The following is a 23,248-nucleotide window of genomic DNA, read 5'->3' as shown; positions in this document are numbered from 1 at the left end:
GGGAGGCAACCAGTCAATGTGTCTCTCTCACATTGATGTTTCTCTCTCCCCCACCCCTCTATCCCCCTCTTTCCCACTCTATCTGAAGATAAATAGAAAAATAGCCTCAGGTGAGGATTAAAAAAAAGAAAGAAAGAAAATATTTCAGATCACTTTAAAACTGATAGAATTACAAAAATACTTAAACTTTGTCTGCTAGCTATTTCTAATGATGCTTTTTATATTATTTCACATTAAAAATGTTTTTTCTTTATTGATTTTAGAGAGAGATAAATAGAAGCATAAATGAGAGAGAACATCAATTGGCCACCTCCTGCATGCCCCCCACTGGGGATCCGGCCCACAACCTGGGCATATGTCCTGGTTGGGAATTGAACCAGCAACCTCTTAGTGCATGGGTCGATGTTCAACCACTGAGCCACACCAGCCAGACTATAATTTCACATTTTTATACCAATCTTTTCTCCAAATCTTGATCAGACATATTTCTGTGCACCCTTAACCACCATACTGCAATCTACATTTACATATGAATAAATACTATTAGTTTAAGGTTATTGCTTGTATAGTTAATTGTAAGAATATGTATAAATTTTACCTTCAAGTAAAAATTTTAATTATATTTTATGTGTAATCATACAGATATAAAATTTATTTTCAAACCTATAAAACAATGATAAAGGAAATATCAGAAGATTCTAAGTTGATTATTATAAATTTCAAACCTTTTTTGGTGGCTTAGTGAATATTGTATAGGGAGACTATGAATAACAACAATTGAGGTAGCTTTGGCTGTCAGTGAGTCTTTGCTTTTTTGTAATGTTTACCTGAAACTGTGAAAGACAAAAAAAAAAAAAAATGTGTGCAGGACTAGGTATTTGCAACTCTGGATCTTGAGGAATAAAGATGGAAATGGTCAGAGTACTGGCACCTTGTCCCAGCAGGGCTGTCCTGGGACTGCTTTGCAATGCTGCCTTTCGGATAGTGATGAAAGAAAGCAGTGCTTGCTCTTAGGCCCTTTTTCTTCAGGCCACACGTTTCCCCCTCTGCAGGCTTGTATCTCTAGGTTTGAAGCCTGAGAAAAGGTGTCTGTCTTGTTTCTCTTTCTCTCTGACAACCTATCAGAAGTTACACTGGGGAAATATGACTTAATTAAAAGTTTGGCCATGTCTATTCTTTGAGTGAGTTAGCTTTCTTCATTTTCTTTTATTCCACAAATATTTTTGAGCTGTCACTCAGTTCTAGGTGCTATGACACTTACAAGTGCTTTTCACAGGTTCATTTCCTAAAGCTCCTAGTTTAACACAAAGTTCATAAATGAAAATTATGAGTTCATTTATTTAATCACCAAATATTTACTGAACATTTGTGGTTGGTCAGGGCCTGTATTAACATTAGCGATTCAAAGATGAACAAGAGAACCTTATCGTAGTAAAGAGACTTCTGTGATAAGATCTGTAATAAAAGTAGATTCCAGGACCTGGTCCTTTGAAGCAGGGTGTGATTGAACAAAAGCTGGGCCTTGTCTTAGCCTTGATGCTTTCCCCCTGAAAAAAGAGTCTGAAGTATAATGGAGAAGGCAGACAGTTTATTTGGGTAGTAATCCCAGAAAATAGGAGAGAATGTGACACGGAAGGAGAAAAAGCTAATATAAAGGTATGTATTGAGGACAACCTCTGAAGAAGCATAAAACAGCTTCCCTGAATTATCTGCCTGAAGGGCAAGAGGAAGAAAGATTTATGTATCAGTTCCCGTCTCCCATTCATGATTGCTGCCAGAGAATATTAACTCCCTGCAATTCCGCAGGGGTCCCATCCCATCTTTGGCACTGGAAAGCCTCTAGGCAGAAAGCAAAAACGAGACAGCATTTTTAAAGCAAGATACTGGTACAAAATGAATCAAAGCCTGTAAGAAACTGTGCATCTGGCTCAGGCTGGAACGCGAGCAATTGGCAAGAGACCGTGAGCAGGGGCACTTCTGATGTTTCTTTGAATCTGCCCTGTAGTCCTTCCTGTGTGCAGCTGAGCCCAGACATGCTGGACAAATGGGATAATGTGCAAGAGCGTGGCGGCAATGAGCACAAGTTGAAGTCAGGAGGAGGCACGACGTGTTGAGCCTTTTCTGACTTGAAGAGTCACAGAGGGCATGCTTGTGTGAGAGAGGAAGGAGCTGAAATAAGACGTTTAGATGGGGCTAGAACTCATGCTGACCAGAGTTAACTTTATCCCACAGGGGATGAAAAGCTTCTCAAGGATCTTAAGATTTGTATTTTAGAGGCACATTTCCACCAATATTGAGGTCTCCCTTGAGTGCAGCAAACAAGACCATTTTGATGATTGATGATTCAGATACACAAGACATGTCATCGTGCTCCGAAGCATGAAGCTACTAATGATGTATAATCAAGAGGATTTAACAGATGGAATATGAAAGGAGAGGGAGAAAAAGAAAGTCATTTGTTTTTGTTTGTTGTTCTTTTTCTCTACTTATCCCTCCTCGTGAATGTGAAAGGACTCTGCAAACACGTGTCCTGAAGATTCTGGGCATCCATACTTGTCTCTTTGAAGAAGCAAACAGACCCTTGTGTGTTTATAAATGTGTAAACAGATTTAAATATTAGGGAGAAAAATGTTACAGCATAAAACAAATTTCCTGCGGGGATGGGGGGAAGAGACCTGGTTCTTTGCTGGCAATATGTGTTGCTATTTTTGTACATGATATCTATATGTAGACTCATGTTTGTACTAGTTGGAACGTTTCTCTCTTTCTAATTAGTGCTGCTATTGTTACATGCTTTACTGTTTATTATTGTCAATCTAAATAATCGTCCCTGAAAAATTTTAACTATATTTTGAAACAAGTAATCTGCATGGCACAAAGAAGAAAATGCCATCAAATTGGATAAAAATCTCTTATTCACCTGTAAATGCAGTCCTAGCCCAAGAGAAAGGCAGTTATTCATGTGTTTCAGAATCAAACTTTCCTAAATCTTTCCTACACAGGGAGAGTTACAACTAACGTACATCTGAGGTATAACTAATGTATACCTCAGAGACAGTTGCGGATTTGGTTCCAGACCACTGCAATAAAGCAAGTGTTGCAATAAAGTGAGTTGTAATGTTTTTACTGGTGGAGGGTCTGCTTTTAATCTGTAAAAAACTCAGCGTCTGTGAAGCAAATAAAGAGAAGCCCAGTGCTCTCAAGTGCAGAGGCCATTCCAGTAAAACCTCAGCTCCTGTTGCCCGACCCTAAAAGCTGGCCCTTTCTGTAACAGGTGAAAGTAAAGTAACTGAAAAGAATCTGTTGCAGCTTTGAAATATCTGAAAGTATATTGGGGTAAAGCCACCTTCCCTTATGGAAGGGACAAATTGCTGATTATTTCCTCTGTAGGCAGGTAAGAATAATGCCCTCTTTCTCTAGTCTCAACACCTCACCTTCTACTATGTGTCAGCAAAGCAGGATTCCATAAATGGAGATACTTGTTGACAGGGGTAATCTGACGAGATTAATGAACATGTGAAGGTTGGTGTGAACACAGGTGGTTTGGATGGGGAGTGGGTGTGACTTGGAACTAAAGAAATAATCATTAGCAGACCCGGTGCGTGGTGCTGGTCATAGCAGAATGCAGGAGAGAGAAAGACAGGCAGATCTTTATAACCAGAGATGAGCCTTCAGGTGAAATCGTGGAACTTTTTTATACTTTGGGAGATAAATACATCCCTGTAGAGTATCGGTCACTTGGAGAGGTATATAAAAGTAAATTTATACTGCCTACTAATTCAAAACAAAGAAAAAAATGCCTAAAAAATTCCAAAAGAAAGTGGCTCAGTGATTTTTAGTGTAGTGTAATATGGTGAGATGACTTTTTAATTTGTGTCCTAGTGGACTCTTTTCTGTGACTGAGGGACTTGGAATTAAGAAAAGATGGTCAGCTATAAATCTGCTACTGATGGGTAAAAACCATAATAAGCCAGTGTTGGATGTAGTACAAATGTCACCATTATTTATTGAAATCCTAGGATTAGTTTGGATGTTTCACTGTTAGTACTGGTACATTTTACTAAATTAATATTTGGTTAGTTTTAATGTCTAAATTATTGAGTGAAATGGAAGACATAATATTGAAAAAATAATTATTTAAAAATTAGATTTTGTTCTTTTTGTTTTTGTTTTTGTTTTCCTTTGTCCTCACCCGAGGACATTTTTGCATTTATCTTCATACAGAGCGGGAGGGAGAGATGGAGGAAGAGAGAGAGAGAAACATCGATAGAGAGGCACATCGAGTGGCTGCCACCCACCCGACCCCAACCGGGGCCGGGGATGAACTGCCACCGAGGTATATGCCCTTAGCAGGAACCGAACCCGGAACTCTCTGGTCCATGGGCTGACACTCTTACCGCTGAGCCAAACCTGCTAGGGCTGTTCTTTTGTTTTTTAAATCCTCAACCAAAGATACGTTTTGATTTTAGATAGAGAGGAGCGGGGGAGGGAGAGAAATTCAGTTGGTTGCCTCTTGTACATGCCCAGCCAGGGATGGAACTCACAACCTAGGCATGTGTACTAACTGGGAATTGAACCTCCAACCCTTTGGTGCATGTGACAGTGCTCCAACCAGTTGAGTCACTCAGCCAGGGCCAGATTCTGTGTTTCTTTTAGAATTCTATATTAACGTGGTGGGCAGAATCATGTCTCCACACCCTTACTTCTCCTCTCCCATCCTTAAAGGTGTCCACATCCTGATCCCTGGAACCTATGAATATGTTAAGTAATGGAAATGGCAAATAAGGTGCAGATGGAACTAAGGTTGCTAACCAGCTGACCTGGAGGTGGGGAGAGTACCCAGGATTAGCCAGGTGGGGCCAAGGCAATCACAAGGGGCCTGAAAGTGAGAGGGGGAGACAAAGAGTCAGTGTTAGAGTGATGCTGCTCGAGAAAGCCTCAAGTCCTCATCCCTGGCTTTCCAAGATGGAAAGGGTCATGTGCCAAGGGATGCAGGCCCAATCAGGAGGCTGAAACAGGCGTGGAAACAGTTTCTCCTCTAGAGTCTCCAGACAGAAATGCAGCCCTGCCGACCTTCACAGTAACATGGTGAGACCCGTTTCAAACTTCTGACCTCCAGAACTTGTAAGAGAATGTTTCTATTGTTTTAGCCACTACATTTTGGGGAATTGTTTTAGCAGCAGTAGGTAACTAATAGAATTAACCTACAAATCATAAAAGAAAATTAGGTGGGCATAATTTTGTTGCCAAACTAGAACTTTTAAATTTGTTTCTGTTAAAACATAGTCCTTTCAACTATGTAAATACCCTTTTTATCTCATAGAAATATGAGTATTATTAGATGATTTGTGAAAACAGAATGAATTCTAATAATTTCAGATGTAAATAATACTATTAAAAAAGAAGCAGGAAGAACATAAACACAGAAAGTCTGTATAATGGGTCTTTGTATTATCTACTTATATAGGTGTTCATGGATTCAGAGGTAGATTATGTGATATAAACGTAAGACAAAACTTTTAAGAGAAATATATTTTATTCAATGAAAATATAATACAACTATTATAGGCAATAAACAACTATTTGACCATTGGGCCATATTTATTATTGAAATTTTAGTAAAGAGTAAGATAGAACTGAGCTAGATTCTAACTTCTAATTGAAAACATAGCTAAGATGTGGAACAGCTGTTTCATGCATAAGGAAAAAAACAAAGGTTAAAGTAATTCAGCCACATAGTTACACTGTGAGCTGGAAGATACCCCATAATTCTTAATTAAACTTTACTAATTATACATTAAAAGACAAAGCTTAATTTGTCACTTGGAAAAAAACAGAATTTTTACATGTTAAAATAACTGAATACCAGTATTAAGTGTATGAAAGAGACAAAGTGTTTTTCATTCATTTGTCCTGCATCTTTTAGAAATAAAATTCAACTTCCTTTTACTTGTGTAAAAAAATAAAGACTCCCCCAGCTGGTGTGGCTCAGTGGTTGAGCGTCAACCCATGCACCAAGAGGTTGCTGGTTTGATTCCTGGTCAGGGCACATGCCCAGGTTGTGGGCCAAATCCCCAGTGTGGGCATGCAGGAGGCGGCCAATCGATGTTCTCTCTCTTCAGTGTTTCTCTCTCTCTCTCTCTCTCTCCTTCTCACTTCCTCTCTCTCTAAAAAAAAAAAAAAATCAAGAAAAAACAGGTTAAAAAAAAATAAAGACTCAGTCTAAGGAAAAACTAAGATTTCAATTTTAAGTGATTTGCTATTCTAGAAGTTTAATATTTTGTTTAAAATGTTTTTGCTCTGTCTTCCACCAAGTGTAGGTTAAAATTTTTTTTTCTCCTGAACTTTAAGGCATAAGAAACCAATTAAGTGGGTAGAAACCACTAGACTTTCTTCCCTATATGTCTTTTTTATTTTAATGCAGAAATAGAAATCATATAGATTTAGTTTGTCTTGGAATCTCATGAGTGTCAGTATTTTGCTCTCCCCCTATCTTGATAGCAACATGAAATAGAATCTCAGTAGCTGAAGAAAAATTGGGCTCTGACATTTGGTTAAAGATTATTTGGCTGGGAGCCTGTTGCTGAAGGAAGAAGTAACTAATCCCAAACATATTTTTAGAACCAAATGCCAAATTGTCTATGCGTCGTATCACACACCAGGCTTACCCGGAAAAATGATTCCAAACCAAACACCAGAAATATTCAGGTTCTGACTACAGAATTTTATTCACAAATAATAGGAAGTGAAGGGCAGCATCACAATTATATGTGACCCTCTTATTTTTCAGAATAAGGGTCCTTTGCTATTATAGGCATTTACCATTCTGATTTTCTTACATTTCATAGTTTTAAAAATGATTACTTCAATAAGTAGCCATATGTATACACACACACACACACACACACACACACACACATACATTTCTGAAAGTACTACAGATCTTGTAAAATAGATGTGGGAAAAAGGAACTGAAAACATTTTTCCCTTTACTGCCTTACTTTGGTGTCTACATTTTTAAAATGTTCTGTTGTTAACACTCAATTTGTAATAGTAGCTGTTACCAAGGCAACTCTGGAACTCCACCCAGATAAAAACAAATCTTTAATCTTGAAGATGAGTTTCTATGCCTCTGAGCTTAGAATCGAGGCTCACAATTTTTTAAGGAAGAGCAGATTTGAAAATACACAATAAAATATGTATCTATGGAAAGTAGAGGGAAAGGTTAAAGATAGCTAACCTCTTGATCTTTACTAGTTTATAGACATATATTTATTGCTAAATATTTTTATTTTTTTAGATAGATAACTTGGTAAAGAAATTGCTTCCTCATGTAAGTATCAAGTATATTTCCAATAGATTGAGAGACTTTGTAAGGTCACCTTTGTAAACTAGCTATATGTTTATCTTATTTCTTTCCTAATCTCACTACCTAATATTTTGGTTTAAATCTTTCGGCAAACGTGAAAATGTTTGTGACATCAATCTTATCCCATGTAAATACTGATAATGGTAAAAATGCATATTTCAGACTAAGATAAAATAGAATGCCAGTTTTTCATGGAGGAAAATAATCTACTTCTGTACTTAAAAGAATTCCTTCCATTTTGCACTTTTGAATCTGCTCTTATTTAATCAATTGTAAGCATCTTTAATAAAATATATACTGAATGGTTACTCATTGAGTAGTAATGATAACATAAAAGAAGATATCTACAGGGAATTAAATGAATTACAGCAAATTTTCATCACTTTCAAAATAGCTCCATGCTCCTTTTTCTTTTCCTCAGATTTTTTTGAGAGGACTATCTAGAAAGAAATTTAGTTTTGTAAACATTTCAACTGTCATGATTCCTTCTTATCCACGTGGGAAAAAATTTAAGTTCTCTAAGTAAAATTTTTGCACCTTGGCTCTGTGCTCACCAGCTGAAGGGGTAACCGGGCTCCTGAATCCAACCATTGCTTGGCCACCTGCTCTGTTGGAACTGGGGATGTTCTTAGATCAGCAGGTCCTTTCTCTCCATATGCATCTCTGGCTCATGGAGATTCTAAAAGGCAGGGGATTTGTGACTGGGAGCAGTGACCCTTGCCTGTAAGGAACTAACAACATTATCACATTAGAATGAGAAAGGACATCAGTATCTTCAAGACCATGAGGGGTCACATGACTTGCAAAACCATAAATTTGTCAGCTACCAGTGGCTAGGCACTTGACACTCAGCCATGCAACGAAAAGTCTTCAAGCACATCCCTTCCTCCTCCATATTATTGTTATTCCTTAGATCCCCATCTACTGCTACAGAAAACAATGTGCTATAAGGATGTTTTTATGTGTGTGTTACTCCTACTTGACTTTGAGATCCTAGGTAGGTCAGCAATAACATCTTATTCTTCTAGAAATCTCCAATACTTCTCACTATCTGGTTATAGGGAGATGTGTGCTTAAGAGCTGAATAAAAATATGTACAAGGGACAAGACTGGCATGATTAAGGGAGATGTGATAAGAGTAGCTTTGGAGGGCAAATCTTCAGAGCAACCAATAATATATCATCTCTCTGGATTAGTTGCCCTTAGATTTCTACCGTTGAATCAAACATACAGCATGATACTATTTCCATAGGCTCTTGAATGTAACACCTAATAATAAGATACACTATGTATTTAATAATAATTTTAGAAGAGCCTGGAGAGACAAGCAGAGAGGAGGATATACATATTAATTTTAAAAATGTACCCCAATATCAGAAACCAAAAACATATGAAAAATTATAGGTCATTGCATCAATAAAAAACACATTATTTTAAACTACTGATTTTACTGTAACTTGGTAGCTAATCATTACCATCACTGACATATATTGAGTATTTAATATGTTCTAGGTGTTGGGTTATGGCCTTCACATGCATTATCTCATTTAATCTTCACAATAAACTAGGATGTAGGTATTTTGAGAAGTTACATAACTTGCCTTTGATCAAAGACCTAGTAATTAGAATGCACAGATGTGTCAGGCTCCAAAGCCCATGCTTTTAACCACCATACCCCCTGGATTAGCTCCCAAATGTATCTCCAATCCAGTCATTTAAAGGCAAGTCATAAACTTAGTATCACCAATGTATCCACTTACTAAGCTTTATGTTCAAATGGCGGTTTTATCTTAGTTCATAGATTAGTGAGCATGGCATTTTTCACATTATATGACAAGGACTTATTTATAGATATTCAAGGTCATGGTTACAGATATAACTACTTCCTGTGCTTCTTTATGTAACAAAGACTTAAACTTAATATGCAGATACAGATAGGCCTGTGGTGTCTGAGTAGAAATAAACACACCTACAACAGACGGAGAAAGCATGTGAAATATTCCAGTGAACAAAGGCCATTCAATCACAAACTCAGGAAAACAAAAACCAAAAGACAATGAAAATTCCTCATGCAAACTTCATAAAAAGACCCCTTTGTTTAAACAAACTATGTGCTATTATTACTTAAGATACTGTTCGTCAAATATTTAGTATTTTTTTCTAAGATTTATTCTGCCTATTTCTGGTTAATAGGACATGATGTGCTTTTATTTATTTTATTTTATTTTTCTATCCTCACCTGAGGACATTTTTCCATTTTTTTGTTCAGATAGAGTGGGAGAAAGGAAGGGGGGGAGAGAGAGAGATAGAGAGAGAGAGAAATTGATGTGAAGGGACACATCGAGTGGCTGCCACCTGCACGACCCAACCAGGGCCTGGGACAAACTGCAACCGAGGTATGTGCCCTTAGCGGGAACCAAACCCGGGTCTCTGGACCACAGGCCAATGCTCTAACCGCTGAGCCAAACCAGCCAGGTCGGATATGGTGTGCTTTTAATTTGCCTGGATTTCTTAGAAGACATATAGTAAACATATTAAAACCATGGTTGGATGGTTCCAGGTTGGATGGCCAGCCTTCGAGTCTGCTGTCCCATTTACCATCTGTACCATCTGGGGCAAGTCCCCTACCTGTCCCCCAAATCTCTCAGATGGAGGACTGGAAGAATACTCACCTCAAACAAGCAATATATATTAATGTGTTTAGAAAAGTACCTCATAGCACTCAATGTGTGTTTAATTTCACTACCTCTCTGGAATTGGAGATTGGAATAATCAGAGTTATGTCCCTAACATCCATCTAAGTGGCAGAAATGGAAAAATTAGAGGTCCATATAAGAGTGCTTTCTGGACCCTTGGCGTGTGCTTTTAGGGCAAGACAGTTCAACTCCAGCTTGAAAGGAGAAAGCAGACCTGAGTTCCAGTGTCGGGCTCTTGGCCTCCATCCTGAGATAAAGAGGCTTTGAAGGGGGAGAGGTGGAGTCTGATCCAGCCCAGGTGCTGGCCACGATCAGTCCTCATTCACCAGCTGTTCGTCAGCACGCCGGGCGCCACCCTCTGTGCTAGTGCCTGCTTGGCCTGTCTTTCCTTATAGTGCTCCCCACACTCCTCACATCATACACAGATGAGGTTAAACATAAAAATCTTTTTGTCTTCTCATCAAAACCAGTTTCAAACAAGCTATATTTTCATTCAAAATGTGTATTTCATCCTAATAAGGCTACCATTAAGTTTTGAGTGTATCATTCCAGGATTTTCCTATATTTGTACAAAGGCAATTATATTTATGTATATAGTTGTGGTTTTTTTCTTATGTTAATGTATTGTTTTGTTCACTGTGCTCCCTGGTCCCTTGATACTTTCTGACCTACTTGAGCATTAGCGGCTGAGCATCATGTGACTCCAGAGCCCTCCTGACCAGGGCTAACCTGTCTGCCATGGGGCATAGCTTGTCACAGGACTTCATAAATACACCTAAGGAACATACATTTTTTAAGTTAACTTTTCTGCTGAAGTAGTAGAGGTAAGGAGTTATGACACCTATTTATTGTTGCAAGTAGGTGTCTTGCATATCACATGCTTTTAATTATATAGTATTTGTGTGTGTGTGTGTGTGTGTGTGTGTGTGTGTGTGTGTGTGTGTGTGTGTGACTGAGTTTTGGACCCCCTTACGTTGTAGAGGCATAGCCACATTAATTAGTCATCTAAATTGGGTCAGCATCTATGGTGCAAAGAAGAGTTTTACTTGGAAACATAAGGAACCATTTAAATCCTATTTTTGACCAGATTTTTGTTGTAAAGAACATTATTTGAAACAAGTTTGTCAGTAACTGAGATATACACCAGTACACAGGCAGACAGGCAGCCCAGCTATTCGGTCACAGCCCACAGCCTCGGACCTCATCGTTTTCTCTCCTGTTTCTATAATCCAGACACGTTGGGTGAGTGGGAAATGGGAGTCCTATTCTTGGGAAAGCAGCCACAGAGACGGCTGAGCTCTGACTGAGAGTGGGACAGAGAGCGGGGCCAGAAGCAAACCACCTCTCCAGGGCATGACAGTTACAGTCCTAAAAAGTGTTTGAGATATAGCAGCCAACAGCTTCCGTCACCCTGTCCTTCCCTCCAATCAATCACAAGGGCCTACAAATTTTACTCTCCAAATATTTTCCAGTTCTGTCCCTCCTCCCATTTTATCAACATTAATGTAGTTCAGGGCATCCTTATCTCTCCCCTAGTCTCCAGCTGAAGCTCTTCAGTTCTGCCCAGCCCCCGTCGCAGCCCTCCAGTGATTGCCCACCCCATGCAGAATCAAGTCCAAACCTCTTATTAGCACATGCAGCCTAGCTTTATTTTCTTTTACAGACTAATTCTCTAGAAATTGACTTGCAATGAAAATGGAAACCTAGAGCCATGATAAGTAAATTTGAAGCTGAAGATCCCAGATGTAAAGCCTACGTAATGAAGGAACGGCTTATAGCAATAACACAGGAAGCCTTATAGTATAGGGTTTGAAAGCTTACCTTTGCTGCCAGACAGATCATTTGCCTTCTATGAGACATCGGGCAAGTATGCCTCAATTTCTTTTTGTTTGAAATGAGAATAAAAATTACCCCTACTTCATAAGATTTAAAGTGTTTAGCATAGTATACTTGCTAAGGGTTAAATAACTGTCAAGCATAACAATTACAGATTCGGTGGTGAGTTATTTATTATAAATGGAAGATTACTGACTTTATATCCATGTTTAATACATTCTGACATATGGATGTATACTTATAAAATAGAGGCTTATAGAAGGAGCTAGAAAGAACTGGTTACAGAATGAATAAAGATAGTAACGGAAGAATAAAAGAAGACATGAGGAACTGGTGTAGGGGAAAGAGAGCTCAAAAAGCTACTCGTGATTTTTGGCCTCTTTTACCAAAATGGAAATGAGAAATTTTGGGCTTAAAAATTAGGGCAATTGTAGCAGCTGGTTTCCACATAATTCTTATCCCTGAAAAAAAGGATCTATAAGGAACCCACATGTAAAAGGGCAGTCATGGGTAGCATTGCATTTCAAATCATCTTTTAATGATAAATTACAGCTTAAGTTTCCAATATGAAATATAGTGTGCAAACTTAAAAAAATGGGTTCCACATCTTGAATCAGATAGCCTAAGAATAAAACCTATTGAAAGATTAATTCCATCTATTTAGAGATCAGCTATATGATTTATCAATGTCCAATCAAACCTTCAGCTAGTACACTTAAACTCATCATTTCAAAATGTTACTTAATGATACCAACTAACAGTACAATGTCTCTGGATACCACATAGCCCAAAACGGATTTGTGCAATTTGATTGTCAGTAAACTAAGCTATGAGAAATGTTCATATTCTGCATGAATTTATACAGAAATCGAATATCAATGAAATAATGTCCATTGAAATTAAAGATAAGTGAGAATTTTCATATATTTCCATTCCCTTTTTCCTAAAGGTTATGATCTTGTTTAAAATGGCTCTGTATAGTAAGGTGTGTATAAACAATCTTCAGCAAAGGTCAAAAGAGATGACACACTGGTTCCATCCTAGCTGTGAAAATAAATTAGTTTGTAGTTAGTCAGCAGTACACTAGTAGCCATAGCTTTGGTCCTTTTATCATTTTCTATTTGATTTTTCATAGTGGGATTTTTAGGATTGAATGTCTTTTGGTACCTATAAGCTTTATTGAAAGAAGTATTCATTTGTTTGGGTGTGCTGATATTTATAATTATAACCACTCCTCCAGGTTTCTTGCAAGAGTAGTGCATATGATTTATATCATATTAAATTTCATTAGGTTGTACATTAATAGGCTTTTTCTATGGAAAGCAAAACAGGGTGTGGCAAAAGTAAATTTACAGTTGTAGACATGAAAAATATTATAATAATCAATAAATTATAATATAAGAATAAACCATGTTTCGCATACTCACAACTGTAAGTTGCCCCATGCTGTATTATTTGGAATTTTCTTAAAAGACTGATCAAAAGTGTTACAGCTTTAAATATTGTAGCACTTATACTTTAAAAGTTACATTACAATAACTCATGTTATCTGGGTATATTAGAAGTTATAGGTAATATATCTACCAACTATGCCACTCTCCAACACCACCTGCCCTTCATGAATAATGGAAAATTTAGGGGCAAAAATATATCAGTGTGCTAACCCTCCATAATGCAGCTAACTTAGAGATGAACTTCAAACCCATTTTAAAATCAACAATATAGTTTCCCATTCAAATTTTACTTATTTATTTATTGAACACATATTTGTTTAGTTCCTACAACATATATGGCATCATACTTAAAGTTTGCATTGTTATGTCGGCTTATTCTTGAAATATTATTGAGTATACTAAGAAGAAAGGGTCTGAGGAAAGACCAAGGGTTAATTCATTTAAAAAATGACACTTGAGGACTTTCTTTGCAAAGCAAAAAGTTACTACCTTTATTGAGAATAGATATTTCAGATTTAGGATGTGAACGTCGAGAGCCAGCTCACTGCACAACTCCGAGCTCGTCTGATGACACTGTTCATGGTGTCCGGGCGGTGTTGCAGCACAGTTGCACGCGTCAGATTGTGTGAGGGTTGAGTCCTTCCCTTCTCACTAGAGATTTTCTGAGCTTTGGGATTTCCTGGAGTGCCTAGGATATATGGGCCTATTTATCTAACTGAAAAAGAAAAATAACAAACGTTCATGAAATAGAGTTGGCTTTGTCACTTTATTGTAGCAAAAAAGAGATATTTGAGAAATTAAAGCTGATGTTAGACTACACAGCTGCTTTTTAGCTGGAGAATATCTCACGCCAAGTTTTATATACTTTGGGGTTGAGAATGAATAAAACTTACTTTTTATCCACTGTCATCAGTTTTCTTGGAAAGGCTCTCTGATGAATGAGCACATTGTAAATATAGCAGATAAGTAATTCCAGGCTTTCTTGACCTGGTTCCTAGATTGTGGATGTCATTTTAGGAATGCCTCTAAAACTTGTCATTTTGCTGCGGATCATTTCTAGACACACATCTAGTCTATTTCCCACTGTCATTCCTGGCCACTGGGACCATGCTGTACAGACAGCACTCTCGTCTTCTATTCATACAACTCATACCGACTGGACCTTAGGAGAGTTACTGGTTGTGCCCACCCATGTTCACGGTGTCTGTCAATTATTATGGCTTGAGGAGGAAAGGCAAAAATTCTAGGTAAAGTGCCGTGAGGAGGAAGAACCCCCAAACAACCTAGTGACCCATTCATTTGCCCCTCTTCACTACAAGCAGCCCCTTCCTTAACCCTCTCCTGAAGAGGACACAGATCAAAGTCAAGTTTAAAGAGTTTACAGTTCTTGGCAAACCGCTATCTTCCTTTGCATAAAATCTCTTAAATATTTTCTGCCTAATGCATGTAGATTATTATTTACGTGTTTTATTTAGGACAGTAAATATAACTATCCCAGGACATTAACAAACAAATAGGGCTACAAAGGTAAATTAAATGGGAAATGTGTGGAATTATAAATAAAGTGATATTATACATGTATAGAAATGTCCTGTTAATAGAAGAAAGGGTCTGTGTCACAAACAAAAGCGTTTTTAAAAAAAAAAATGATTTTGGTCACAGGCCTGGCCACATAAATAAATGTGACTGTAATTTAAATTGTTTCCTCTGTGTGGATATAACCTTTGTCATTCTCTTCTCATGAAAAGAATGCTTAAGTAAATGACCTATTTCTTTTCTATAAGGTTTTTTTTTTTCTAAATGGATTCCTCAAAAGAAGGATTACTGATGAGATTTTCTTGTTGTATGAGAATATGTAGAGTCTAGTGAATTCTGCATTACTTAATCTCAGGGACCTTAAGTGGGGAGCCATTCCTAATGTAAATTACTCCCAAATTCACTGTGTTGACTTGTAGGCAGAGATGCTGATACAGCCTGGTGGAGTCTCTGCCCTCTGGGTTGTGAGTCCACCAGCACAATGAGAGAAATGTGTAATGTACACCTACAAATTCTGTAACGGGCGTTCACGTACTATGTTCTAGACTAGTGTCAGAGGAGATGATGGACAGGAACTGAGTGAGGACCTTGGATGGTGCACTGGAGCATCACTGTTCTTCACCACAATTCTGCTTTGTGCATTGTCCACTTATGCCGAATCCACTTGGATTCTGGTGGCTAGGTGGCATTCTTTTTCTGGGATAATATTTTGTCCTATCATATAGTGTTACTAGTAGAGCACAGAACAGCATTGAACATTAGTTATTTTTTATGGCTTCCCAGACATCTCTTTCATCATCCTCTTCGAATGTTTTCAAGATCATTCTTAAAGTATAGCCAAAGACCATCTTCCACAGTGAGACTCACATAGACAAAGTTTAATAGCTGTTTTAATTGAAGGTCATTTTATAGTTCTCAGATAATGTTAATCAGATTGAAAGCAAACCTGCCACTGCATAGAACTCTAGACATCACGGCTATTTGCCAAATGAGATCTTTTTAAATGGGAGAGCTGGCAGTTAAGATGAATTTTCTGTCACACTCGAGAGAATCCAGGTCCCTGAAGATTTATATGAATGCTTAGCTATTATCAAGCCAATTTCTCATAGATGGCTTAGTAAATGTCTGTTTTTGCATCAGATAATGGCTTACAAGTTAATCTCCTCTAGCTCCTCATCACACACACACACACACACACACACACACACACACACACACCCTTCCCAAGCAGTTAATAAAGTTAAAAAAAAATAGTCATTGATTTCTTACTGTGAAATTGATAATATCACACAGGCCACCTGCTCATCATCTGCTAGCCACACTCACTGGCAGAGTTTACAGTTTCCAAGACACTAAAACAGTGCATATATTAGGAAATTAGCAGTTTTATGAAATGTTTTATTGTAGTTTTAAAATGACCTAATTTCTTTTTACTTCATGTTTTATGATATTTGATAATAGAATTGACCAATTCAATTTTAAACTCAACTGTTTAGGGGTTTGCTGTGATAGTTGTTCTAATGCCTAAATTTCAAATCTTCCTTTTCTCTCATAAACGTATTTTACTATAAGTACCATGGCCAGTGCCAATAAATTCCATGTCAGGATTCACTGCATTGAAACAGACATTGTTTTGAAGACTACTTCAAGCCAACTGTCAGTTGTGAGTCAAGCACACCTTAAAAAGTGGTACAGAACAATAACTTCCAACCTCTCAAAACACATACTTTTTCACTTAAAGATAACATTGTTCTTTCCTGATATATTGCATTATGCATGCATTCTCTGTAGTCATAGAATTTTTAAAAACCATTTCTGCATCTCTGAAATAAACATCTATATTCTAATCTTTCCATTTCATCAGAAATATCCTGTGTAGAGAGATTGCTGCAAGTGTGTTTACTCGTGTTTAAGAGACTAGGGGTGAAAAGAAGCAATAAACCAAACCATCAGTGTAAATGTATTTAAGGACTCTAGACTGAAATGGTTTCCATGAGAAATACAGTTGTCCCTCGGTATCTGGGGGACTGGTTCCAGGACCCTAGCAGGTACAAAAATCCACAGATGCTCAAGTCCCTTATACAAAATGTCATAGTATTTGCACATATAACCTACACACAGCTTGCTGTATACTTTAAATAATCTCTAGATGACTTAAAATATTTAATGTAGGTGCTATGTAAATAGTTGTTATACTTTATTATTTAGGAAATAATGACAAAAAGAACAAATTCTGTAAATGTTCAATGCTGATGTAACCATCATAGGTCATAACTACATATTACAAGTTGGCAACATAACTTTCTTTTCTCAATACTTTTTTCATATTAACTTTTTTTTTTCTTTTAGTTATTTGGATTTTTTGCCTTTTTAACATAAGTGTAGCAATGAATTATCTATGAAGCTTACCCTTGTTTAATTTTATTTTCTTAGAGACTCAGCTGGTCTCAGCATAGATCTACCTACACATTGTCAAATTGTTTTGTAATGTATAACAGAGACTATTTCACCGAGTCTGTGCCATGATCACATCTTGAACAACTGATAACGCAAGTAATAGAAGTTAGGATGATTTACTTGACATTACTGTGGGATGAGATTGTTCACATATATATATATTTTTTAAAAAGATAACCAATGCATTGTCAACACAGAGTTTAGACCTGCAGTCTTTCTGAATATTTTTTATCTGCCATTGGTTGATTCTGTGGATGCAGACCTGTGGATACAGAAGGCTGATGATAAATTTTTACAGTCCAGAGTGACTTAGTCTCAAGATAAAAGTATTTTTCTGGTATTATGCACCTGGATTTATTGAATGACTACTTGGCTCTCTTTATTATATACACAGCATTTATATTTTTGGTCATCTTTGTAAATGATGCCTAAAAGATATTTGTAGAATAAATGACCAGCAAAAAGAAGACATGTCTATACTAGTGATTTTCAACCTTTTTCATCTCATGGCACAGATAAACTAATTACTAAACTTCTGCAGCACACCAAGGAATATATATTTTGCTAATCTGACAAAAAAAAAAATAGGTATAATTTTGATCCATTCATGTGGGATGGCTATCATTATGTTGGCTGTTGTCATTTTTTAACTTGACAATCTATGCGCAAAGGTCAGGGTCCCTGATTTAATAGTCAGGTATTGCACGTTTTAAAAATTCTTGGGGCACATCAGTTGAAAATCACCGGTCTATACAAAAGTACCCTTTGAGTGTAACTCACTATTTTGAATTGCTAATAGCCTCTAAGGATGACAGCCACAATTATTTTAATAAACCATTATATTAATTATTAGAACATTAGACAGTTTATTAGTCCAAATAAGGCAAGAGGTTTCTATCATATACTGATTGTTCAGGTTATCGGATACTGATTTATTTGATAAATCTTTCCAATTATTCCTCTTAAGTTTTTGCTTACCCATTTGCTGAATGTCAAGATAAAACAGTCAAAAGGGGGGCAGTATTCAAAATTCCAGACAACTACACGTAAAACAAATTAAAATGATGCATCATTTGTAAATATATTTATTTTTATATTGCATGTCACCTAGGCCTCTTAAAAGGTATTCTTATACATCTCGGTTTCTTATAATAAGCCGTTAGAGTTGAGTACTTGAAAAAATATATAGTTTGTTTCAGTTTGCCTTTGAAAATATTCAATTAAAAATAGGGTAGCAAACTCTACATTCCACATTTATCTCCAAATATTTATTTTAGCCATCTTGCAGAGTCTTTAGAAATTTACCATTCTATTTTCAAAATATAAGAAATATATGGCAAACTCTGTAGATATATTAGCTGCTTCTCTGTACCCTTGTGTCAGGTGGCCAGAAGGACTATCTTTTTTGTTAAATCTCACAAAGCATTTAGGAAGATATTTCGCTTTAACTCTTTTTTTTTATCCTCACCTGAGGACATTTTTGCACTTATCTTCAGGTAAAGTGGGAAGGAGAGGGGGAAAAACATCAACATGAGATAGACACATTGACTGGTTGCAACCAAGTTACGTGCCCTGAGCGGGAACCGAACTCAGGACTTTCTCATCTGTGAGCCGATGCTCTAACTGCTGAGCCAAACTGGCCAGGACCAGCTTAAACTCTTTTAAAGCTGTTATTTTCAGGACAAATTTCCATTGTATGCTTGAGGTCATATTTACATTCAAGATGTCAAACTATTGGTAAAGTAATATTTCTGTTTTTATTTTTATTTTTTTAGTTCATCTTTATTTGTTAATCCTAACCCCATATGTTTTTAATTAATTAATTTTTTTATTAATTTGTTTTTGTTACAAATGCTTCTCATTTTTCCCCTATTGACACCCTCCTCCCCTTCCCCCAAGCCCCACCCCCAGCTTTGTTGTCTATGTTCATTGGTCATGCATACATGCATGTAAATTCTGTGGTTTCTCTCTTCTGCCCCCAACCTCCCTCCTCTGAGGCTTGTCAGCCTGTACCCTACCTCTATGTCTCTATGTCTCTGGGTTAATTTTGTTCACCAGTTTGTTTAGTTCATTATATTCCACAAATAAGGGAGATCATGTGATATTTTTCTTTCTCTGCTTGGTTTGTTTCACTTAGCATGATATTCTCCAGGTCCCTCCATGTTGTCTCAAAAAATAAGAGATCTTTCTTTCTTACAGCTGCATAGTATTCCATTGTGTACACGTATCACAGCTTTTTAATCTACTCATCTACTGATGGACACTTGGGTTGTTTCCAGATCTTAGCTATTGTAAATAGTGCTGCTATGAACATAGAGGGAACATATATTCTTTCTGATTGGTGTTTCAGGCTTCTTAGGGTATATTCCTAGAAGTGGAATAACTGGGTTGAAAGGCAGTTCAATTTTTAACTTTTTGAGGTAACACCATAGTGTTGTCCATAGTGGCTGCACCAGTCTACGTTCCCAGCAGCAGTGTACTAGAGTCCCCTTTTCTCCACACTTTTGCCAACACTTGTTGTTTGATGATTTGTTGATGGTGGCCATTCTGACAGGTGTGAGTTGATACCTCATTGTTGTTTTAATTTGCATCTCTCTGATGATTAGTGACATTGAGCATTTCTTCATATGTTTCTTAGCTATTTGTATGTCCTGTTTGGAGAGGTGTCTATTTAGTTCCTCTGCCCATTTTTTAATTGGGTTCTTTGTCTTCCCTTTATTGAGTTGTATGAGAGCACTCTATATATATTGGAAATTAACCCCTTATCTGATATATCATTGGCAATTATACTCTCCCATAGAATGGGTTGCTTTTCCATTTTGATGATTGTATCTTTTGCTGTGCAGAAGCTTTTTAGTTTGATGTAGTTCCATGTGTTCATTATTTTTCCTTTGTTTCTCTTGCCTTAGGTGTTGTATCAGTAAAAATTCTGCTGTGTATGATGTCTGAGATTTTTGTTGCCTACATTTTCTAGAATGTTTATGGATTCATGGGTCACATTTAAGTATTTTATCCATTTGAGTTTATTCTCGTGTATGGTGTAAGTTGGTATTCTAGCTTCATTTTTTTTGTATGTAGCTGTCCATTTTTCCCAACACCATTTATTGAAGAGGCTGTCTTTATTCCACTGTATGCTCTTGCCACCTTTGTCAAATATTGATTGAGCATATTGTCTTGTGTCAATTTCTGGGTTCTCTATTTTGTTCCATTGATCTATCTGCCTGTTCTTGTGACACTACCAGGCTGTTTTGATTACAGTGGCTTTGTAGTATAACCTGAAATCTAGTAATTTGATCCCTCCTACTTTGTTCTTCTTTTTCAAGATTGCTGTGGCTATTTGGGGCCTTTTTTTTGGTTTCATATAAACTTTTGGAGTGTTTGTTCTAGTTCTGTGAAGTATATCATTGGTATTTTGATGGGGATTGCATTGAATCTATAAATTGCTTTGGGAAGTATGGACATTTTAATGATGTTAATTCTTCCAATCCATGAACAAGGTATATGCTTCCACTTTTTTATATCTTTCTCTATTTCTTTTTTCAATGATCTGTAGTTTTCTCTGAAGAGGTCCTTTAGTTCTTTGGTTAAGTTTATTCCTAGTTATCTTAATTTTTTTGCTGTGATAGTAAATAAGATGATCTCTTTAGTTTTTCTTTCTGCAATTTCATCATTGGTGTATAAGAATGCTGTCGATTTCTTGAGATTAATTTTGTATTCTTCTACTTTGCCAAATTCATATATTACGTCTAGTAGATTTTTGATGGCATCTTTAGGGTTTTCTATATACAACATCATGTCATCTGCAAATAATGACAGTTTCACTTCCTCCTTTCCAATTTGGATCCACTTTATTTTTTCTTCATGTCTAATTGCTGTGGCTAAGACTTCCAGTACTATGTTAAATAAGAGTGGCTGTTGCTATTAATATATTTAATAATTTAAAATTATAAAAAGTAAGTGCTCACCCTTTTTCCTCATGCTAATAATCATAAAAAATTTTACCCTATGGTCATATAGAGTATACTTTGTGGAGGTTAACTCATATATTTGCCTTACTTAGTAGCACTGCTGTAATAAAAATAAAATGTTGACAAATATATGCTCAGATTATTTTCTTTGTACATTTCATGATGATTATATTGAACACAAGCATTCAGAATTTTCCGAATTAATTTAGCTTTTATTTGTGTATCTGTGTTTTTTTAATTTTCAAAATAAAAAATTATTTTTTAGTTCCACCGAATAATTTTTAACATGATGAAATGGATGAGTGAACCTTCCTACTCGAAATCCCCCACTGCTGTGCGATATGGCCACAACAGTGAATTCGCAAACTGGTTTGATTCATGATCAGTGCTGTAAATGTTTTAATAGTTTTCTTGGAATCTGGAAATGGAGCTGTCGATAGAGGATTCTTCTTCCTTTCAGTCTCATTAGTATCACCTTTACAACTTAATTAATAAGAACTTAGATGTTAGATTAGTACTTGAGGAAACCTTACAATGTCTTGATATTTTGATTCTGTGGGTAAATAAAAATCCTTGGAGAAATGAAAATCTTGATCATGTACAGGAATACCCATACATATCAAATACATTTTTAAAGTTTAAAAACATTTACTGTTTTTTGCCCTGCTGGTGTGACTCAGTGGTTGTGTGTTGTTGACCCATGCACCCAGTCAGGGCACATGCCTGGGTTGCAGGTTTGATCCCCAGGGCGTGCAGGAGGCAGCTAATGGATGTTGATGCTTCTCTCTCTCATCGGTGTTTCTATCTCTCTCTCCCTCTCCCTTCCTCTTGTTCTATAAAAAATCAATAAAAAACATTAAAAACATAATAAAAAATTAAAACATTTATTATTTTGAAAACATGTTAAATGTGATTTAAATATAAAATCTGATTTGCTTGAACTTGTTTCCATATTAAAAGTAAATGTTTAAAATCTATTTTAAATGGTGACCCTAGTGATTGAACTAGTAATCTGCCTGTTTTATCTCAGTTAAAAATAATCTGTATTATCAGTTAAGAACATATACAGTTTCTTCATTAACAGGTGTTTCAAGTAGGCAGATAGATTTAAAAAACAACAACAAAAAACATTGTTCCTATGTTCTGTTATATAGTTAATTTGTTTCATATTGGAAAAAATTTAATCACTAGCCACAAACTTGACCATATTCACTTGCCTCTCAAATGTATCCTAAAATTCTTAGAGGACTAGGAGAGGGGCAAGATGGGTCCTGACAAGTCCGTCCATGTCCAAAGGGAGAACAGTACAGAAAGCATGTGTTGTCCTGACAGCGCCACCTGCAGGCAAGTCAGAGCCCATCAGTATTGTCAGTTCAGTTTCAATTTCTCATGGCTGAATCAAAGGAAAGACTTAAATGTATTGAGTCATTGGAGTTAGAGACTAATTATAGCTAGATTTAATGGATGTGCTAAAATAAAGCTAGTTAGGTTCAGTTCCCTGATGATACCAAGCCTGACTGTTGACTCACCTTAAACTTGGGGAACATTTATCCTCACTTCTTTGTCTGTTTAACTGCTTGCCAATGTCCATTAAGTCACTATGAGGAAAGAGAAAAATACTACCAGGGTGCATGACAAGACACTGGGATGGATTTGTGGCTTTTGATAACTCCTGTGTGCTGTTATCTGTTTTAATAGAGAGACAGACCTGTAACTGCTGATAGTCACTGACTTACCATTCCAGGGGTCATTACTTAACCTGAGTATCTTCACACTTGCCAGCCTGAAGATAAACATGTTTCCCTCTCATTGCAGAACTCCATCTGCAGGGCCTAAGCCTCCCCTCCATCTCCCCAGTGATGCGTTAGAATCTCCACGGGTATCGGGGTATCTCATGTGTGCTCAAGAACAAGTCTGCTTATTTTCATCCAT

The 23,248-nt window shown here is 36.8% G+C and overlaps 1 protein-coding gene across 7 annotated transcripts in view; it reads left to right on the top strand.

The window, feature by feature from the left end:
- Positions 1-23,248, top strand: part of SNCA (synuclein alpha) — a 111,111-nt gene that overhangs the window by 61,549 nt on the left and 26,314 nt on the right. The gene's annotated exons all lie outside the window — the stretch shown is intronic.

Source organism: Molossus molossus, unplaced genomic scaffold, assembly GCF_014108415.1.
Source record: "Molossus molossus isolate mMolMol1 unplaced genomic scaffold, mMolMol1.p scaffold_m16_p_1, whole genome shotgun sequence".
In the NCBI taxonomy this organism is placed as follows: Eukaryota; Metazoa; Chordata; class Mammalia; order Chiroptera; family Molossidae; genus Molossus; species Molossus molossus.
Note: the sequence above shows the minus strand (reverse complement) of the source record. Positions and strands in the feature narration are given on the sequence as shown.